Genomic DNA, 21,001 nt, shown 5'->3' on the forward strand with positions numbered 1-21,001 from the left:
TCATTATGTTTCGTGTATATAATCGTGAGTTATACAATTAAAAACTTTACCTATTAATTTTATAGAAGCCATTTATATTCCATTATTTTATATATACTTTTGGGTTTGGGGGGTTTTATTGAGGTATAGATAACTTACAATGTTGTGTTAGCTTCAGTGACTGAATTACTTTGCTGTGGCATCATCGACTCAATGGAATTGAATTTGAGCAAACTCCAGGAGACAGTGAATGACAGGGAAGCCTAATGTGCTGTAGTCCATGGAGTCCAAAAAGAGTCAGACATTACTCAGCGACTGAACAACAAATGGTCTATATTTACACGTATAGCTTCAGATGGATAGCATATATGTATATGACAAGTTACTTTGCTATACATCTATATATATACATTTATTTATCTGTATACTATTTTTCAGATTCTTTTTCTTAATGAAACTTATAGTTACCAAAGGGGAAAGGGTGTGGAGAGATAAATTAGGAGTTGGTGCTATATCCATTACTATATATAAAACAGACAACCAACATAATCTTAGGTATTTTTTATTTAACCTGAAACAGCCTCTAAAATTCCAAAAGATTAACTCTTGATGCTCAGAAGCTTAATACCCATTTTCATTATTGAGTTGGTGGTATGATCTCCGTTTACATTGAAATGCTCTCAGATGACATCTGTCCCTTTGCCTTTGATCACATAGGGTATGATGTGTACATTTTCCTTAGTGATTAGTGCTGTTAGAATTGCCTACTGGTGCATGCCTTGGACTGACTGCCTTCTCATGTCAGCCGTTATCAGTGCCATTATCGTTACATTTTCTATAGAAAATGCCTGAAGTGAACACATCCATCATCTCGAGGGAATGGTTGGTTACTCCCGTCACTTAGGAATTGCTTGTGGCTTGTCAGTTGACAGTGCATTCAGCTTTTACTGAATTGAAGCTAAATATTAGAGTCTCAGTGGAAACAAGGAGACTATTACCTACAGTTGGAGGAAAGCCTTCTCTCTGTCCACCCTTGGCTAATCCTGACCTTGCTTAGTGTACCTTTTTTCTAGTCTGTTACAATTTTCTTGTTTAGCATATGCAATGCCCAAAGTATGCCAAGAACATGACTGTGATCAGAATTTGGAGCAGTGGTGTTGTCCTGCATACTTGATAAATCTATCCAACTAATATATTGACCTCAGCATTTTGTTCTCCTTTAGAAACACTGGTGTGAAAGAAAAAAAAATCAGAGAAGATTAAGGGCATCCTTAAGACTAGGACTCTAAATTAAACCAATAATGTACGTTAAATAAAGCTGTGTGCAAAAGCAGTTAGCCCTTTAGGAACAAAAAATCAGTGAATTCTGGTTTGGACAACTGTTTGTTAGTTGCTTTGCTATATTCTGTCTTTATTGATTTTATTTTAAAATACAAAAACTTAACAGTTTTCTCCTTCAGTTTTATGTGAAATTGCATTTTCTAATATGGTTAACCAAAGGATTCATGTGAAGAAAAAATTAATTTTCCCCTAAACTGAATGCTTTCTGTACTGTCTAGGCCTTCTATCTAGCAAAATTATTCCCTTGTCACCTGAAATTATCTATGGTAATTTCTACTGACCAAGAATGTTTCTAGTTATGAGAAATTTTAATACCTAATTGCCCACCATCAAAGATGCATTAAATTGCATTGTTGGCATAATATCCTCAGAGCATAATTTCCATCCACCTCCTCCCCCGCCCCCACACTTCCAATCTTTTTATGTTTATGCAAGTGGAAAGATTTGCAGATGGAAACAGTGTAGGAAATCATTGAAGTCAAAAGAAGGTTGATATTCTCATTCTTTGCATAGAGTGTATTTTTAGGGTAACTACTACCTTTTGAGAAGAGACATTCCTAGGCAATAATGGAAAAGAAAATGGAAAAATGGAAAACAAGACATTTTGAAAATTTTATCAGAACTACTATGTTTACAGTATTGGAAGGTATTTTTTAAATGTTAGGGATGAAGAATGTCGCTAAAACATGGTATGTGATGGTATTCTTATTTCCTGAGGCTTGAATGTCTAATAGGACAGTAATCTAGTAAAATAATAACAAAAAGGGAAAACAAACTATCTTAACAGAAGATTGCAGAAGCATGCCAGGCAAACGTTAAGAGTGAGATACAGGAGAGCTCATCTCCTTGCTCAGTCCTGTGCATGGCTCTCACCTAGGCGGGAGGGGAGGTGAGATGCCGCCTCTGGTTTTGTCAAGGTACCACCTGCTGGAATCTGGAAACCAAACAAAGTCTTACAGGGATCCCACTGTTTAAAGTCCTGTGCTTTTGACCTTGGCTATGCTTCTCAAAATATAGGCACAGATAACTACAAGAGCATGCGACGCAACTCTATCCTTGAAAATGGGAAAGCAGCTGGACACAGATTCCAGTGTTTTCAATTTAACAAAGCTATAGGTTATGGACCATACTTTGTTTATATGAACAGAATCTATGGAAGAGAATGCAGAATCTGTATGACTTTTCTAGTCAAATGTAACAGGTCTAAGAAACTGCATTTGCAGTCAACCAATTCCAACTACTGGCTGAGTTTATCCAACTACTCAGAGTTTATTTTTTGTGTGTCTTAGGATTTTGCAATGCAAAATATCAGGGAATATTGTCTTGCAATTTTGTTGAACTAGATCTTCATTCCAAAACAGATCATTGTGGTTCTAAATCCACTGTTCTACACTATAGATCACTCTCTGTGTATTTGTTTGTGCTCTATTCCTGCTCATGTTCTCAAAAAGTTTCATAATTCTAGGTGTTGCGACATGCGTAGTGCACAAATCTAGTCTACTGTGAAGACTAGAACTATTTAGAACATGGATTATAACAGAAATCTCAATCCGGACAGCACTTTTATTTGTCCTGTTATTTACTTCTTCACTAGCATAAAACTGAACATATTCTTTGGCATCATTGTTTCACTACTCCAGTAATCAGTTTAGTTCAGTCACTCAGTCATGTCTGATTCTTTGCAACCCCATGGACTGCAGCATGCCAGGCTTCCCTGTCTATCACCAACTCCTGGAGCTTGCTCAAACTCATGTCCATCGAGTCAGTGATGCCATCCAACCATCTCATCCTCTGTCCTCCCCTTCTCCTCCTGCCTTCAATCTTTTTCAGCATCAGGGTCTTTTCCAGTGAGTCAGTTCTTTGCATCAAATGGCCAAAGTATTGGAGCTTCAGCTTCAGCATCAGTCCTCCCAGTGAATATTCAGGATTGATTTCCTTTAGGATGGACTGGTTGGATCTCCTTGCAGTCCAAGGGACTCTCAAGAGCTTCTGCCTCACCACAGTTCAAAAGCATCAATTCTTTGACACTCAGCTTTCTTTATAATCCAACTCTCACATCCATGCATGACTACTGGAAACACCATAGCTTTGACTAGATGGACCTTTGTTGGCAAAGTAATGTCTCTGCTTTTTAATACACTCTCCATGGATAGAAGAGCCTGGTAGGCTGCAGTCCATGGGGTTGCTAAGAGTCAGACACGACTGAGCGACTTCACTTTCACTTTCACTTTCATGCATTGGAGAAGGAAATGGCAACTCACTACAGTGTTCCTGCCTGGAGAATCCCAGGGACATGGGAGCCTGGTGGGCTGTCATCTCATGGGTCGCACAGAGTCAAACATGACTGAAGTGACTTAGCAGCAGCAGCAGCAGCAGCAGCTAGATTTGTTATAGCTTTTCTTCCGAGAAGCAAGCATCTTTTAATTTCATGGCTGCAGTCACCATCTGCAGTGAATTTGGAGCCCCAAAAAATAAAGCCTGTCACTGTTTCCATTGTTTCCCCATATATTTGCCATGAAGTGATGGGACCAGATGCCATTATCTTCATTTTCTGAATGTTAAGCCAGCTTTTTCCCTCTCCTCTTTCATCTCCATCAAGAGACTCTTTAGTTCCTCTTTGGTTTCTACCAAAAGGGTCATGTTATCTCCATACATGAGGTTATTGATATTTCTCCCAGCAGTCTTGATTCCATCTTGTGCTTCATCCAGCCTGGCATTTCACATGATGTACTCTGCATATATTAAATAAGCAGGGTGACAATATACAGCCTTGTTGTACTCCTTTTTGAATTTAAAACCAGTCTGTTTTCCCCATGTCTGGTTCTAACTGTTGCTTCTTCATCTGTACTTGGGATCAATCTGAGAGAAACCTGAGTTTCTCCTGTCATTAGAGCATCTTCCCACTGTACCTAATGCAATGTCCATAAGAACTTTACAATGAGAGCTTCTGCATGGCATATGGCAGTCACTGGCTGGCCTGGCTTCATTTTACAGACTTTAGTTTTTCTCCACCTCTATAAAATAGCACTATAATATGCTATTGGAGAAGGCAATGGCACCCCACCCCAGTACTCTTGCTTGGAAAATCCCATGGACAGAGGAGCCTGGTGGGCTGCAGTCCATGGGGTCACTAGGAGTTGGACATGACTGAGCAACTTCACTTTGACTTTTCACTTTTATGCATTGGAGGAGGAAATGGCAACCCACCCCAGTACTCTTGCTTGGAAAATCCCATGGACAGAGGAGCCTGGTGGGCTGCAGTGCATGGGGTCGCTAGGAGTCGGACACAACTGAGCGACTTCACTTTGACTTTTCAATTTCATGCACTGGAGGAGGAAATGGCAACCCACTCCAGTGTTCTTGCCTGGAGTATCCCATGGACAGAGGAGCCTGGTGGGCTGCTGTCTATGGGGTCGCACAGAGTCTGACACGACTGAAGCGACTTAGCAGCAGCATAATTTGCTATATATTAGAGTATAGCAGATTAACAAATGTTTAACATTTTCAGGTGCATAGTGGAGGGCCATATGCGTGTAACCATTCCCCGCAAATGCCTCTCCCACCTAGATTGCCACATAACATTGAGCAGAGTTCCATGTGATACAGTAGGTCCTTGTTGGTTATCCGTTTCAAATATAGCAATGTGTCCATGTCCATCCCAAATTCCCTGACTATCCCTTCTCCTGATCCTTGCCCCCTGGCAACCATATTGCCACTTATATTTTGATTGTGCATTTCCTTTTTATTCAGTAACCCATTTGAATGTCACAACTTTACATGATATAGAACATCTTATTTTGACTCTAAAACATACATTTACAGTACACAGTACATATAAAATAAGGAAAAAGGCAATCATGGAAGGATGGCCTGCATAGAAAAGAAACTGATAAACGTATACATGAGTTAATTGTTAGCAAGATAAAATTGAAGAATATTTAAGCAAATATTACTCCCTGGATATGAATGCATGTGTTAGCAGTTACCACAAGTCTTCCACACCATGCTAAAATTAATGTATGTAACAAGAAATTACAAGTGAGGGAAGAGGAAGTACATTAGATTAGGATACATAGTGTGTTAGTTGCTCCGTCATGCCTGACTCCTTGTGACCCCATGTACTGTAGCCCACCAGGCTACTCTGTCCATGGGATTTCCCAGGCAAGAATTCTGGGGTGGGTTGCCATTTCTCCAGGAGTCTTCCTGACCCAGGGATCGAACTCAGGTCTCCTGCATTGCAGGCAGGTGCTTTACCATCTGAGCCACCAGAGAACACATATCGAGTTAGAAGGTATAATAGGAGAGTTGAGGTCAGCTTTGCAGAGAATTCAGGTAAACACATCATTTATGTAAGGTTTCATTTCTTGCTGTGATGAAAATATCATGATACACGTTCCACATGCATCCACATTAATTATAGTGTACTTATAATGTGCCTGAGTAGGTGAGATATTTTGAATTAAAGTAGTTCTACTTTGAGGCTTCCCAGATGGCTTAGCAGTAAATAATTGACCTGCCAATGCAGGAGACATGGATTTGACCCATAGGTCAGGAAGATCCCCTGGAAGAGGGCATGGCAACCCACTCCAGTATTCTCGCCTGGAAAATCGCATAGACAGAGGAGCCTGGCAGGCTCCATGGGGTTGCAAAGAGTCAGACACAACTGAGAGACTGAGCATACACACATGCATATAGTTCTACTCTGAATTGTGTCTTTCCTTTTCCTTTAACCTATATGTCAAGATAAGGAGGTTTTGGCTTCATGCCTTTGATAACAAGCAAGATACTGGATTTGAGGAGAAAATTCTGAGAGATTGCATCTCTTGAGAAAACTTAGAGGAATTTTTAACACTTCTTGTCATGGTATCATAGTGTGATTGCTTTCAGCAGTGTTGCGTTTGTATCAGGCTTCCTATCCTAACTGTGTTCCCTGTATAATTTCAGAACCAGTGGAAAGACTGTCCCAGAAGTGGTTTGCAAGTAAACTGTTATCTTTATTACTGACCGGATTTATTGGTGGGTGTGGTTTAGACCTGGGACAAGTGTAGTTCCTAATACCAAATTCCAGAAGGACGTGCATTCAGCCTTCCAGTCACTGACATTGTTGACAACCCCAGGACAATTGTGATTTTCCCTGGTGGCTCAGTGGTAAAGAATCTGCCTGCAGTGCAAGAGACCTGGGTTTGATCCCTGGGTCAGGAAGATTCCCCTGAAAGAGGTCATGGCAACCCACTCCAGTATTCTTGCCTGAATAATCCCCTGGACAGAGGAGCCTGGTGGACTATGGTCCATGGGGTCGCACAGAGTCGGACACGACTGAGCACAGATGACAGCTGTAGAGCTTAGGGCCTCAGGGGCAGAAAGAGATGTCTGATCTGTGCACCACAGTGGGTTCCCATGCAGAAAACTGAAGCAGAAGCTGAGCCAAGCATAAGATCCATAACTCTAATTCAGCAACCTTGTGACTTTCTTTCTCCTAGAGGGGATGTGTGGGAGGATGGAGAGAGGCAGGGTACTTCTCTAACAGCTGGGACCATTTATGGAAGGAAACAACCTCCCCCTCCCCTGGATGACCTGGGCAGAGTGTTGATCAATACTTTGTATACAAGAAGAAAGGTTGATTCTGTATATATACATATTTTGAGTAATTTATATTGCATAATAATGACTGAAGAGTTAAATATCTTGACTTGGACTGTGTGCTGAACCAAGCTATGGTCATTTTGAATTTCTATATATCCAGTTTACTAACAGGGTGCTAGCTTTTTTTCTCTGAGTATTTAAGATATTTAAAATTGGTGCCAGGTTTACTGTGATCCATTCAGTTATTTCTTTTTCTTCTGATGGTTATCCCTCTGATTCCTTTCCTTTTCCATTCATATCATGAGGAGATAAAATATAAAGAGATCAAGTGAATTACAATTTGAAAATATAAATTGTAAATATAATTAAATTTTGTGAGTCAACTTTGAGTTTATTTTCTTGCTATTTAGTCACTATTCTGACTCTTTGCAACCCCATGGACTGCAGCATGCCAGGCTTCCCTGTCCTTCACTAACTCTCAGAGTTTGCTCAGACTCACGTCCTTTGAGTCGGTGATGCCATCCAACCATCTCATCCTCTATGGTCCCCTTCTCCTCCTGCCCTCAATCTTTCCCAGCATCAAGGTCTGTTAAAATGAGCAAGGTCTTCACATCAGGTGGCCAATATATTGGAGCTTCAGTTTCAACATCAGTCCTTCCAATGAATATTCAGGGTTGACTTCCTTTAGGATTGACTAGTTTGATCTCTTTGCAGTCCAAGGGACTCTCAAGAGTCTTCTTGAGTTTATTAGGAAAAATAATTATGTGTGTCCAGTTTATTTTAACTATAGTGCAGTGAAAGTGATAGAATGATATTTAATTTCACATGAAATAGAAAAATATGATTTGGCTGCTGTAACTCTGAGCTATTGAATGCTAGAATTTATTCACAGAGATGTTTGAGGTTAACCATATAACAGTGTGCAAGGATTTTCTTAAAATTTCATAGATTCAAGGCTACTTAAAAGTTGGGGAGTTGTTGACAAATATGTAGAACCGGGTAACCATCACTAAAATTGAGACATCAAACATTTCATTCACCCCCAAAGTTCCCCATGTCCCCTTTGCAAGAAATCTCCCCTTCTTCTATCCCTCAACCAGCAGTGATCTGACTTCTGTCCCTAAATTTTTGCCTTTTCTAGAATATTCTACAAATAGAATCATGCAACATGTAGCTTTTTGTGTCTGGCATCTTTCATTTAGCACAGTGTCTTTGAGATTAATCCCTGTTGTTGCACATATCAGTAGTTTGTCCCTTTATTACTGAGTAAAATCCTGTCATATGGATTGTTACCTAGTCACCAGTCCATGGACATTTGGTTTGCTTCCAGTTTGGAGCTACGATAAATAAAGCTACTCTGAACATTCACATTCAAAAGAAAATTTGAGAAGGCACTGGCTTCTTTTCATGTTTTCATTATGGTTTTTTCCTGAAGTTGATTGTTTTCTTTCAACAAGTTGACAAGTGAATTCTGAAGCAAGTTTCGCTAAAAGACTTGTGCCCTCTAATCACGTGAAAGTGCTGTCACCAGAGAGGCAGGAAATGTGTCCTTTGAGTCAAATGCTACTCTAGCCTAGGATGTGTCAAAACATGATTGGCAAAAGAAAAAAAAAAAAAAAAGAACAATTTATATTGAGAAAGGAATGACCAGGATCAACAGATAGGAAATAACCTTTCAAAACGGTCATTCGGTTTTGTTTTATTGCACTTCACTTTTAAAAAATTAATTTCTGTTGGACTTCTCTGGTGACTCCATGCTAAAGAACCTGCCTGCCAATGCAGGAGATGTGATTCCGATCCCTGATCTTGTAAGATTCCCTGGAGAAGGAAATGGCAACCCACTCTAGTATTCTTGCCTGGGAAATCCCATGGACAGGGGAGCCTAAAGGGCTGCAGTCCATGGCGTTGCAAAGAGATGTACACAACTGAGAGCCTTTTATTTTAATTGTAAATTTTGATAGAGGCCTCATGCAAACTAGCGTAGCTATTAGCACATTAGTATGTTTCTAAGGGTCATGAAAGAAAAGCCTTGATAGAATACAATGAAAATGTACACAAGGATCTCTCCCACTGAATAAAGCCTGAAAGACATGGGAGAGTTTTTATCAGTGTAACTGACAATGTTATAGTATTGAAGTGAAATCCTCCAGGGAGAGAGAACAGTTGAAGAGTTGTCAGACATTTAATCTTTGGAGTGAATGACAGCTCATAAAGCAGATGCTTTGAAAGGAGGAAAGAGGAAAACACAGGGCATGGGGTCTGAAAGACTGGCCTTGGGAAAGTTGTGCACACACACAAAAACTTCTAGACATGACCTAAATATGTCTTGTAACGTTTTCAATGTAAACATTGCTCACAATTGTACGTTTGACTCCAAACTGGAGTTCTCAAACTCTAAAACCTAGTTGCTTATTACTGTGTTATTCTGCTTCAAATTATGGTAAAAATATAAAAGTTGAAATTACAATGAGTTGCAATATATTAGTTTATTAAGACCCAACCAAAATGTAATTGCTTTTTTTATTAAAGATTTTTTTCTTATGCAAACTATTTTTTTATATCTTTATTGAATATATTACAATATTGCTTTGATTTTATGTTTTTGATTTTTTGGCCACAGGCATGTGGGAACTTAAGATCCCCAACCAGGGATCAAACCCATACCCCCTGCATTGGAATGCAAAGTCTTAATCGCTGGACTACCAGGGAAGTCCCCATAATTGCTTTTTACTTTTATTTATTTTTAATTGGAGGTTAATTGTTTTACAATATTGTATTGGCTTCTGCCATACATCAATATGAATCTGTAATTGCTTTTTAAATTATAGAAAGAAACTAGAAAATCAAGTACAAATTCATGATTGGTCATTACTGTCATTTATGGGACCTTTATTTCAGTCATAAATATATATATATATTCATAGGATTGTGTTAGTCTCTCAGTCATGTCTGACTTTTTGCAACCCCATGAATTGCAGCTGCCAGGCTCCTCTGTCCATGGGATTTTCCAGTCAAGAATACTGGAGTGGATTACCATTCCCTTCTCCAGGGGATCTCCCCAAAATCCCACATTGCAGGCAGAGCCTTTACCACCTGAGCCATTGGGGAAGACATTCATAGGATTATATTATATGTATTTTTAATTCTAATTGTATGTAATTTTGTTACCCTCAAGTGTCAATATATAAGGCTCCAAATGGAACACATTTACTAAAAAGACTAATAGCTAAATATGAGATTGCATTACCATATCAGTGATACAGAAAAATCATACTTAGATAAATGTTAAACTGCTGGGTTTTCACTATGCAGTCATCACTGCAAACTTTCATGGCACTACTGCTAAAGTCAGTCTCTAGAACCGGTGGTGGTGAATACATCACTAGGAAATACTAATGTGCTTCAAACTCAGGCAGTTATTTCTGTTATGTGTGACATCGGTAACAAAGTCAGTATTTCAGATTAGTGTGACTATAAAGTCATCCAAATTTTAAATTTTCACTGGGAAAGTAGAAAATATTGAACTCACAGAAGTGCAACTAATTTTTGGAAGTTTGACATCAAACTAGATCAGAGTTGATCTTGGAGTCAGTCTTAGGAGATTATTGTTTTTCAGCATTTGAATGATGAAAGAGTTACAGTGTTTAGATATGGGGATTTTCCCATAACTGAACAAAAGAAATGGTGTCATATCATGTGTTGTTGCTTACTGGCTAAGTTGTATCCAACTCTCTGTGACCCCCTGGACTGTAGCCCACCAGGCTCCTTGTTCATGGGATTTCCTAGGCAAGAATACTGGAGGGTATACCTATTCCCTTCTCCCAGAGGTCTTCCCAATGCAGGGATCAGACCTGAGTATCTGGCATATCCTGCTTGACAGGCAGATCCTTTACCACTGAGCCACCAGGGAAACCTGTCTTACATCATAGACATGGTTAATATCAGAATTATTAAAATGATGACAGACAAAGGCCTAAAGCTGTTTTTTATAATGATAACTTCCGTATTGGTCTACTGTTTGATAATGATGTTAAGATAAATAAAAGAAAAAAAAAAAAAACATGCAGAACAGAGTCTATGTAGATATCCCATGCCTACTTGCTTGTGTTATATACTTACAAATTAAGATATTCATATAGAAACTTCAGTGTGAAACTCTAAAGTCACAGATGCTTGAAGTACACTCATTTCCTTTTTCCATATGAAAAGCTTTTTAAAATAATTTTTATTGGAGTATAATTGATTGGCAATGTTGTGTTAGTAAAACATTAACTCTTCCTCCGACCCAGTATCAAACCAGTGACCTAAGGATGACTATACTGGGATATACTACAGTCCTCCACTCTACCAGCTGAGCCATCAAAGGAAGTGCTCTCATTTCTTGATTAGCAACTATTGTATATTTCAAAGTTATCTCTAATTTTTTTATAGTCTTTCAAATTAATACAATTTATTTATTTTAAAATGCTCTCTTTTGAAAAATTAATCTCATTTACTTTGATACCAGCTTGCCAGATGATTTTAGTTACTCTCATAGGACATTGCACATACACAGTATTTAGACTTATTCTACTGTATTATGGGGCTTCCCTGGTGGCTCCAATGGTAAAGAATATGCTTGCAATGCAAGAGACCTGGGTTCAATCCCTGGGTCAGAAAGATCCTCTGGAGAAGAAAATGGCAACCCACTCCAGTATTCTTGCCTGGGAAATCCCATGGACAGAAGAGCCTGGTAAGTTACAATCCACAGGGTCACAAAGAGTCAGACACAACTGAGTAACTAACACTGTATTTTGAATTGGAAATTTTGGACAGTGCCTTCCACTGGAACAATGGCTCCCTGACAATAAAACTTTGATTTTCTTCTATCATCAGCCCATAATGTAATGTTGATCACATGACAAATATTAATTATTTGTTAGGTATTGAATAAATACAGAAAAAAATCCAGAGAAAATCCAGAAAAACAAAACAAAAAATAAGCCATCGTCAGAATCACATCTGTTAAGTTTCAAAGTATGTCCTTTGCTATCTTAAACCATGATAAAGATGATTAAAAAGTTGGCAGAAGTTTGTGAAGCAGAAATAGATTCTCAATTTTAATTCCTTTAAGAAAAATGGAAATTTGATGTAATGATGCATTCTATTCAGTAAGATCACTGCAGATGGTGACTGCAGCCATGAAATTAAAAGACGCTTACTCCTTGGAAGGAAAGTTATGACCAACCTAGATAGCATATTCAAAAGCAAAGACATTACTTTGCCAACAAAGGTTTGTCTAGTCAAGCCTATGGTTTTTCCTGTGGTCATGTATGGATGCGAGAGTTGGACTGTGAAGAAGGCTGAGCACCGAAGAATTGATGCTTTTGAACTGTGGTGTTGGAGAAGACTCTTGCAAGTCCCTTAGACTGCAAGGAGATCCAACCAGTCCATTCTGAAGGAGATCAGCCCTGGGATTTCTTTGGAAGCAATGATGCTAAAGCTGAAACTCCAGTACTTTGGCCACCTCATGCGAAGAGTTGACTCACTGGAAAAGACTCTGATGCTGGGAGGGATTGGGGGCAAGAGGAGAAGGGGATGACAGAGGATGAGATGGCTGGATGGCATCACTGACTCGATGGACATGAGTCTGAGTGAACTCCGAGAGTTGGTGATGGACAGGGAGGCCTGGCGTGCTGAGATTCATGGGGTCACAAAGAGTCGGACACGACTGAGCGACTGATCTGATCTGATCTGATCTGATTTAGTAAGATTAATCTTACTATAGGAATTCTAAATTTGTTCCCTCTTTATTATGTTTCCAGGCTTCCCTGGTGCCTCAGACAGTAAAGAATATGCCTGTAGTTCTGGAGACCCAGGTTCAATCCCTGGGTAAGGAAGATCTTCTGGAGAAGGAAATGACAACCCATTCCAGTATTGTTGCCTGGAGAATTCCATAGACAGAGGGTCCTTGTGGGCTACAGTCCATGGGGGTTGCAAAGAGTCAGACATGACTGGGTGACTAACACTATTATATTTCCACTCACTTAATCACTCTTATCTCACTTAATGAGATAAGAGGTAGTGATTAATAATTCAGCTTATTTATTTAAGAAATGTAGAATAATCGGCCATTTTTAAAAAGCCAGCATCAGTGTTAGTGATGAAAGACTGGATACATTGCTCCTGAGATGATGAGGTGAAATGAATATTTGGGCTCACTGCTTCTACTTAACACTGTACTATAGATTATAGTTGAGACAGTTGGGCAAGAAAAAGAGGGAAAGTGATGCAAATTAGAAAAGAAGAGTTACAACTTCTCTATTGGCAGATGACATAATGTTATATAGAAAACCATAGGGAATCCACTGAGAAAGCTAAGAGAACAAATAAGCAATGTCAGCAAGGTACTCAGGTATAACACCAATATATGAAAATCATTTTATTTTTATACACTTGCAGTGAATAATCTGATCATAGCTTTAAAGAAAGCAATTCCCCATAAAATCAAAATGAATAAAATATTTAGGAATTAACTGAACAACGAGATGTGAAACGTATACTTTGAAAACTACAAAACATTGTGGAATGAAAGGGAAGAGATGAAGAAGCATCCCATATTTGTGAATCAGAAGAGTTAATATTAACTCAGCAGGACACTCAAAGCTGAGCTATAGATTGAGAGAAATTCTCATACAAATCCCAGATGACTTCTCTTTAGAAGTTGACAAGCTGATTCTAAAATTCATGTGAAATTGCAAGGGACCCAGCATAGCCAGGACAATCCTGAAGAACAGCAAACAAATGGGATAACACACAATTCCTGATTTCAAATTTATTGCATGTCAACAGTAATCAATACAGTGTAGTATGTGGATAGATATATAGATGAATAGAATATAATTGAGAGTCCAGAAATAGTTCCATATGTCCTGGACAAATTGATTTTTTGACAAGGGTGCCAAAGCCGTTCAATGTGGAACAAATAATCTTCTAAACAAATGGTACTTGGACAACCAGGAGACCACATGTAAAAGAAAGATGTTGGACCCTTAACTCAGACCACAAAAAAAAGAAAGTGAAAGTGAAAATCACTTAGTCCTGTCCTACTCTTTGTGATCCCATGGACTATACAGTCCATGGAATTCTCCAGGCCAGAATACTGGAGTGGTAGCCTTTCCCTTCTCCAGGGATCTTTACAATCCAGGGAATGAACCCAGGTCTCCCTCTTTGCAGGCAGATTCTTTACCAACTACCACAGAAGGTGAGCATAAAACGTATCAATGACCTCAGAAGAAAACACAGAAGTAAATCATCATGACCTATGATTTGATAAAGGCTTTTCTGATGGCTCAGATTAGGGTAAAGAATCCACCTGCAATGCAGGAGACACAAGAGAGGGGTTCAATCTCAGGGTCAGGAAGATCCCCAGGAGGAGGAAATAGCACTCCTCTCCAGTATTCTTGCCTGTGAAATCACATGGATAGAGGAGGCTGGTGGGCTACAGACCATGGGGTTGCAAAGAGTCCGACACAGCTGAATGACTGAGCGTGTTCTTGTGCATCATGCCAAAAGCATAAGGAACAAAAGAAATAGGTAAATTGGCCTTTGTCAAAATTAATGCATCAAACTTTTATGCTTTAAAGGACACCGTCAAGAATGCACAATGACAACCCACAGTAGTGGGGAAATATTTGCAAATTGTGTGTCTGATAAGAAATTTGTATCTAGAATATATAAAAACGTATAATTTAATAATAAAAAGACCAATGACCCAGTTAAACTATAGGCATATGATCTGAATACTCATTTCTTCATGGAAGATATGGAAACAGCCAATACATCCATGAAAAATGCTCAATGCCCTTAGTCATCTAGGAAAAAAAAGAAGAAAGTGTTAGTTGATCAGTTGTGTCCAACTCTTTGTGACCCCATGGACTGTAACCCTCAGGCTCCTGTGTCCTTGGAACTCTCCAGGCAAGAGTACTGAAGTGTGTTGTCATTCCCTTCTCCAGGGGATCTTCCCAACCCAGGGATCGAACCCAGGTCTCCTGCACTGCAGGTGGATTCTTTATTGTCTGAGCCACAGGGAAGCCCAGTCATCTGGGAAATACGTATCCAAACAAAAATGAGTTACTACTTCACAGCCACTGTGTGTGCTTGTTGCTCAATGTCATGTGCAACACTCTGTGACCACATAGACTAGCCTCCAGGCTCTCTGTCCATGGGATTCTCCAGGCAAGAAGAGTGGTATGGGTTGTCATTTCCTCCTCCAAAGAATCTTCTTGACCCAGGGATCAAACCCGAGTCTTTTGTGTTTCCTGCAATGGCAGGCAGATTCTTTACCACTAGCGCCACCTAAGAAGTCAAATAATAAATGTTGGTGATGATGTGGAGAAAGTAGAACCCTTGTACGCTAACAGTGGGAATGTAAAGTAGTGTGAGTGCATTAGAAAATATGCTTGCAGTTCCTCTAACAATTAAGCACAGTTACCATATGACCCAGAAATTCTACCATCAAGAATACACCAAAGGGAAATGAAAACATGTCTACACAGAAGTCACATATGAATGTTTATAGAAGCATTATTCATAATAGTCAAAAGGTGGCAACAACCCAGGTGTTTATCAGTAAGTCACTGGTTAAGTAAAACATGGTAAGTCATATCATGGACTTTCCTTGTGGCTCAGCTGGTAAAGAATCTGCCTGTAATGGAGGAGACCTGTTTTCGATCCCTGGGTTATGAAGATCCTTTGGAGAAGGGAGAGGCTATCAGTAGTAACCTCGATACGAAGATGACATCACCCTTGTGGCAGAAAGCAAAGAATAACTAAAGAGTCTCTTGATGAAAGTGAAAGAGGAGAGTGAAAAAAGTTGGCTTAAAACTTAACATTCAGAAAAACTAAGATCATGGCATCTCTGTCATGTACAATTCTTTGGGACCCCATGGACTATATAGTCCATGGAATTCTCTAGGCAAGAATACTGGAGTGGGTAGCCTTTCCATTCTCCAGGGGATCTTCCCAACCCAGGGATTGAACCCAGGTCTCCTGCATTGTAGGCAGATTCTTTACCAGCTGAGCCACAAGGGAAGCCCAAGAATACTGGAGTGGGTAGCCTATCCCTTCTCCAGGGGATCTTCTCAACCCAAAAATTGAACTGGGGACTCCTGCATCACAGGCAGATTCTTTAGAAACTGAGCTATCAGGTAAGCTATCCGGTCCCATCACTTCATGGCAAATAGATGGGGAAACAATGGAAACACTGACAGACTTTATTTTGGGGGGCTCTAAAATCCTGCAGGTGGTGACGGCAGCCATGAAATTAAAAGACACTTGCTCCTTGGAAGAAAAACTATGACCAATTTAGACAGCATACTAAAAAGCAGTTACTTTGCCAACAAAAGTCTGTCTAGTCAAAGCTATGGTTTTTCCAGTAGTTATGTACAGATGAGAGAGTTGGACTATAAAGAAAGCTGAGTGCCGAAGAATTGATGCTTTCGAACTGTGGTGCTGGAGAAGACTTTTGAGAGTCCCTTGGATTACAAGGAGATGCACCAGTCCATCCTAAATGAAATCAGTCCTGAATATTCATTGAAAGGACTGATGCTAAAGCTGAAGCTCCAATTCTTTGGCCACCAGATGGGAAGAACTGAATCATTGGAAAAGACCAATGATTGAAGGCAGGAGGAAAAGAGGACAAGATTGAAGGAGGAAAAGAGGACAACAGAGGATGAGATGGTTGGGTGGCATCACTGACTCGATGGATATGAGTGTGAACAAGCTCCAGGAGTTGGTAATGAACAGGGAAGCTGCACAGTGCTGCAGTCCATGGGGTTGCAAAGAGCTGGACATGACTGAGCAACTGAATTGAAATGAACTGAACTGAACTGAAGTGGTATCATGGAAGATGATTCAGTCATAAAAAGGAACAGAATACTTATAAATGCTACATCTTTGGACTTCCCTGGTGGCTCAGATGGTAAAGTGTCTGCCTGCAATGCAGGAGACCTGGGTTAAATCCCTGGGACAGGAAGATCTCCTGGAGAAGGAAATGGCAACCCACTCCAGTATTCTTGCCTGGAGAATCCCATGGACAGAGGAGTCTGGGTGACTACAGTCCATGGGGTCACAAAGAGTCGGACATGACTGAGTGACTTTACTTCACTTGGTTAACCTTGAAAACAGTATGCTAAGTGAAAAAAAATCCATATAATATATGCTTCTGTCTGCATGAATGTCCACAATAGAAAAATCTGAGAAACAGAATGTGTAAATAGTGGTTCTCTAGGGCTATGAGTGGACAAAAATCAGGGTAGTTATAACTAAGGCTATGAGATTTTTTTTTAATTGGAGTATAATTGCTTTACAATGTTGTATGAGTTTCTGCTGTACAATGAAGTGAATCAGCTTTATGTATACATGTGTCCCCTCCCTCTTGGACCTCCCCAGTACCCTTCCCCCATCCCAGCCCTCTGTCATCACAGAGCACTGAGCGGAGCTCCCTGTGCTCTACAGAAGCTTCCCAGTAGCCATCTGTTTTACTCATCGTAGTGTCTGTATGACAATCCTACTCTCCCAATTCATTCCACCTGCCCCTTCTGCCACAGTGTCCACAAGTCCATTAGATACATTTTCTACATTTGCCTCTCCATTCCTGTCCTAGAAATAGGTTTATCTGCCCCATTTTTCAAGAGTCTATATATATGTGTGTTAATGATCTTTTTCTCTTTTATTTTTTTACTTACTTCACTCTGCATGACAGATTCTAGGTCCATTCGCATCTCTACAAATGACCTAATTTTATTCCTTTTGCTAACATTCCATTGTATACATGTAGCACATCTTCTTTATCTATTCATCTGTGGTTGGCCATTTAGGTTGCTTCTATGTCCTGGCTATTGTAAATAATGCAGCTGTGAACAGTGGGCTACATGTGTCTTTTTGAATTATGGTTTTCTCGGGGTATATGCCCAGTAATAGAATCACTGAATTAAACAGTGTTTTTGTTTTTATTTTTTTAAGGAACTTCCATGAGACTTGTTTTCAAGTTGATGAATATATTCTAAAATCTGTTGTGATAATGGTTACACATATCTGTAAATAAAGTAAAAATCCATGAGTTGTACACTTTACCTGATGCAACAAATGAATTGGATGTTATGTGAAATATATCTCAGTAAATCTCTTTGAAAAAAATAATAAATCACTTCAGTTTTCTCCTAGTCAAATAATGTAATTTACTCCTGCTCCTGCTGCTAAGTCGCTTCAGTCGTGTCTGACTCTGTGCGACCCCACAGAGAGCAGCCCACCAGGCTTCCCCGTCCCTGGGATTCTCCAGGCAAGAACACTGGAGCGGGTTGCCATTTCCTTCTCCAGTACTTTACTCCTGCTGCTGCTAAGGTGCTTCAGTCGTGTCCGACTCTGTGAGACCCCATAGACGGCAGCCCACCAGGCTGCCCCATCCCTGGTATTCTCCAGGCAAGAACACTGGAGTGGGTTGCCATTTCCTTCTCCAATGCATGAAAGTGAAAAGTGAAAGTGAAGTTGCTCAGTCATGTCAGACTCTTAGCGGCCCCATGACTGCAGCCTACGAGGCTCCTCCATCCATGGGATTTTCCAGGCAAGAGTACTGGAGTGACTTTACTCGTATGCTATGCTATGCTAAGTCGCTTTAGTCGTGTCCGACTCTGTGCGACCCCATAAACGGCAGCCCACCAGGCTCCCTGTCCCTGGGACTCTCCAGGCAAGAACACTGGAGTAGTTTTTACCAAATCAAGCAACTGATTACTCCATTAGACCTTATCATCTGAATCAGTGTAATAAGTCTTTATCCCTAATGTTCTATAACCGGTGTGTTGTGATAAGTACCAATTGTATGTGTGTATGTGTGAAGTTTAACTCTTTCAGTAATATAAACATTTGTTTTCTGATAAAATTCCTTTAAAACTCTGGAACTCCTACTGTGGAAAGAATTGCTTTTATTCTATGCAGAAGGGGAGAGTTTAGTTTTAATGTTGAAAAATATTTTGTCCATTATTCTGGCTTAAGTTTAATCATATGATAAAAACATCTCTACTTCCATATCTGTAAAATCACTTTAACTAGTATTTCCCTCCAGCAGTCCACCCCAGCTTCTAATAGATATTGATTTCCTCAGCTTCCACCCACTCTTCGGACTCTTAATTTGACTCCAGACACTAGAATCCCATCCACATTTTTCTTGCCAAAGTCACTATTGCCTTCCATGTTGCCAAAACCCAATATTTTTACACTTTGTCTTGTGAAACATTCCAGCGCAGTTTGACAGTTGGGCCGTCCTCACATTTTTCAGCATTTTTGTGTCTGTTTCTTGGAAAGGAAACATGGTGACATTTCCTCCCAGTGCCTTTCTGTCTCTTCTGCAAACAAATCCTCATTATCTGATGACTAGCTGTTACAGTTCACTGATGCTCCATGATGACTGGATGTTACAGCCCAATGATGCTCTGTACTGGCCCTCAGTTTCATTATTTTATTTACTCTCTTTGCCAACCTCATCCACCAAAGCCTGTTAATTCCATCTCTAAAATACAGAGCCAAAGTCTAGAAGGCATCCCTTCCCTGGGACTCAGCTACATCCACCATCATATCTATCTCTCTCCTTTTTTTTTTTTTTTTTTAAAGTAGAGACCATTTTTAAAGTCTTTACTGAATTTGTTACAATATTGCTTATGTTTTATGTTTTGATTTTTTGCTGTGGGATCTTAGTTCCCTGGCCAGGGATCAAACCTTCACTCCTTGCATTGGAAGGCCAAGTCTTGACCACTAGACCACCAGGGAAGCCCCTCATCTCAGAAGTGAAATCCTAGGATAACCTCATATCTAGACCTCACACACTCTCTATTGTTCCTGTCCAATACATTCAACAGAGTGAGCCAGAGTGAGCCTTGAAAACCAGGGCTGATCATTAATCCTCCCTTCTGTCTAAAATACTTACCAGACTCCCTGTTGGTTTCTGCCCCTCTCTGCCCTCCACTGTCGCTCTCCCTTCTGTGGTCACTATGTTTCTGCCTCAGAGCTACAGTAAACACACGGCTACATGAACAAACTCTTTTTATTCCTTAGTACAGACATAAGACATCATATTATATTAAAGTAGTAATCATAGTACCATATAAATTATTAATTTGTAAAATAAGTTCCTTATGGCTGATTCATGTTGATGTTTGACAGAAAACAACAAAATTCTGTAATGTAATTATCCTTCAATAAAAAAATAAATTTTTTAAAAGTTCCCAAATAAATTAATAAACAGTGATTACCCTCCTGTACCTTCAAATACACATATATTCAACAATCCAATCTAATTTTCCAGGCCTGCCAAAGGCAAATAAATTACCAGTTATCACTGCTTTATCAAACCCAACTGGCATGGCAAGATTAGAAAAGAAAAACAGTGTGACTAAAGCCAGCCATTGAAAATTGAATAAGCTGACATTAAAACAATTACTATGTAAATTGGTTGCTTGAAAATGACTTATACAAATATGCTATATGGTCTGCTTGTCAGTAGCCAGATGCCAGTTGACATTTTATTCTGTAGCAATTGAGAATGAGGATGAGAGAAATTTAGCTGAAACAAAATGGCTTTGCAAGAAATTATACAGTGGCAAAAAGCTCAAAGAAAATAAAGAGGCTCTCTCTCCTTTCTGAACATGAATGGTTCCTTTGATAAAATTAAAAAAAAAAATTGTAGTTTACTAGCAACGATACACTTAGCTATTTTGATAATCTTGTTTAGGAAATCTGTTTAAAACAGACTTCACAAAATTGTCTTAATTGTTATCTATCAGTAAAGACATTTTACAGGTTTTTGATAGAGTGAGGTAATGAATTTTTTAATTCAGGGTGTGTCCAAGGTGCTGAAAACTGGCATTTGTATATATATATATCCAAAGGTGGTCTAACGGTACAAAAAACCTACAACACAACAAAATTGCATTTGAAGTGGCTACCCACTCCAGTATTCTTGCCTGGAGAAGCCCATGGGCAGAGGAGCCTGATGGGCTACAGTCCATGTGTTAACAAAGAGCGGGACATGACAGAGCATGAGGTCAAACAATCTGCAGCATTATGC

The 21,001-nt window shown here is 39.6% G+C and overlaps 1 protein-coding gene across 1 annotated transcript in view; it reads left to right on the forward strand.

Moving 5' to 3' along the window:
* LOC133252390 (polypeptide N-acetylgalactosaminyltransferase-like 6) overlaps window positions 1-21,001 on the forward strand; it is a 166,757-nt gene that overhangs the window by 133,297 nt on the left and 12,459 nt on the right. The gene's annotated exons all lie outside the window — the stretch shown is intronic.

The sequence above is a fragment of the Bos javanicus genome, chromosome 8 (assembly GCF_032452875.1).
Source record: "Bos javanicus breed banteng chromosome 8, ARS-OSU_banteng_1.0, whole genome shotgun sequence".
Lineage (NCBI taxonomy): Eukaryota > Metazoa > Chordata > Mammalia > Artiodactyla > Bovidae > Bos > Bos javanicus.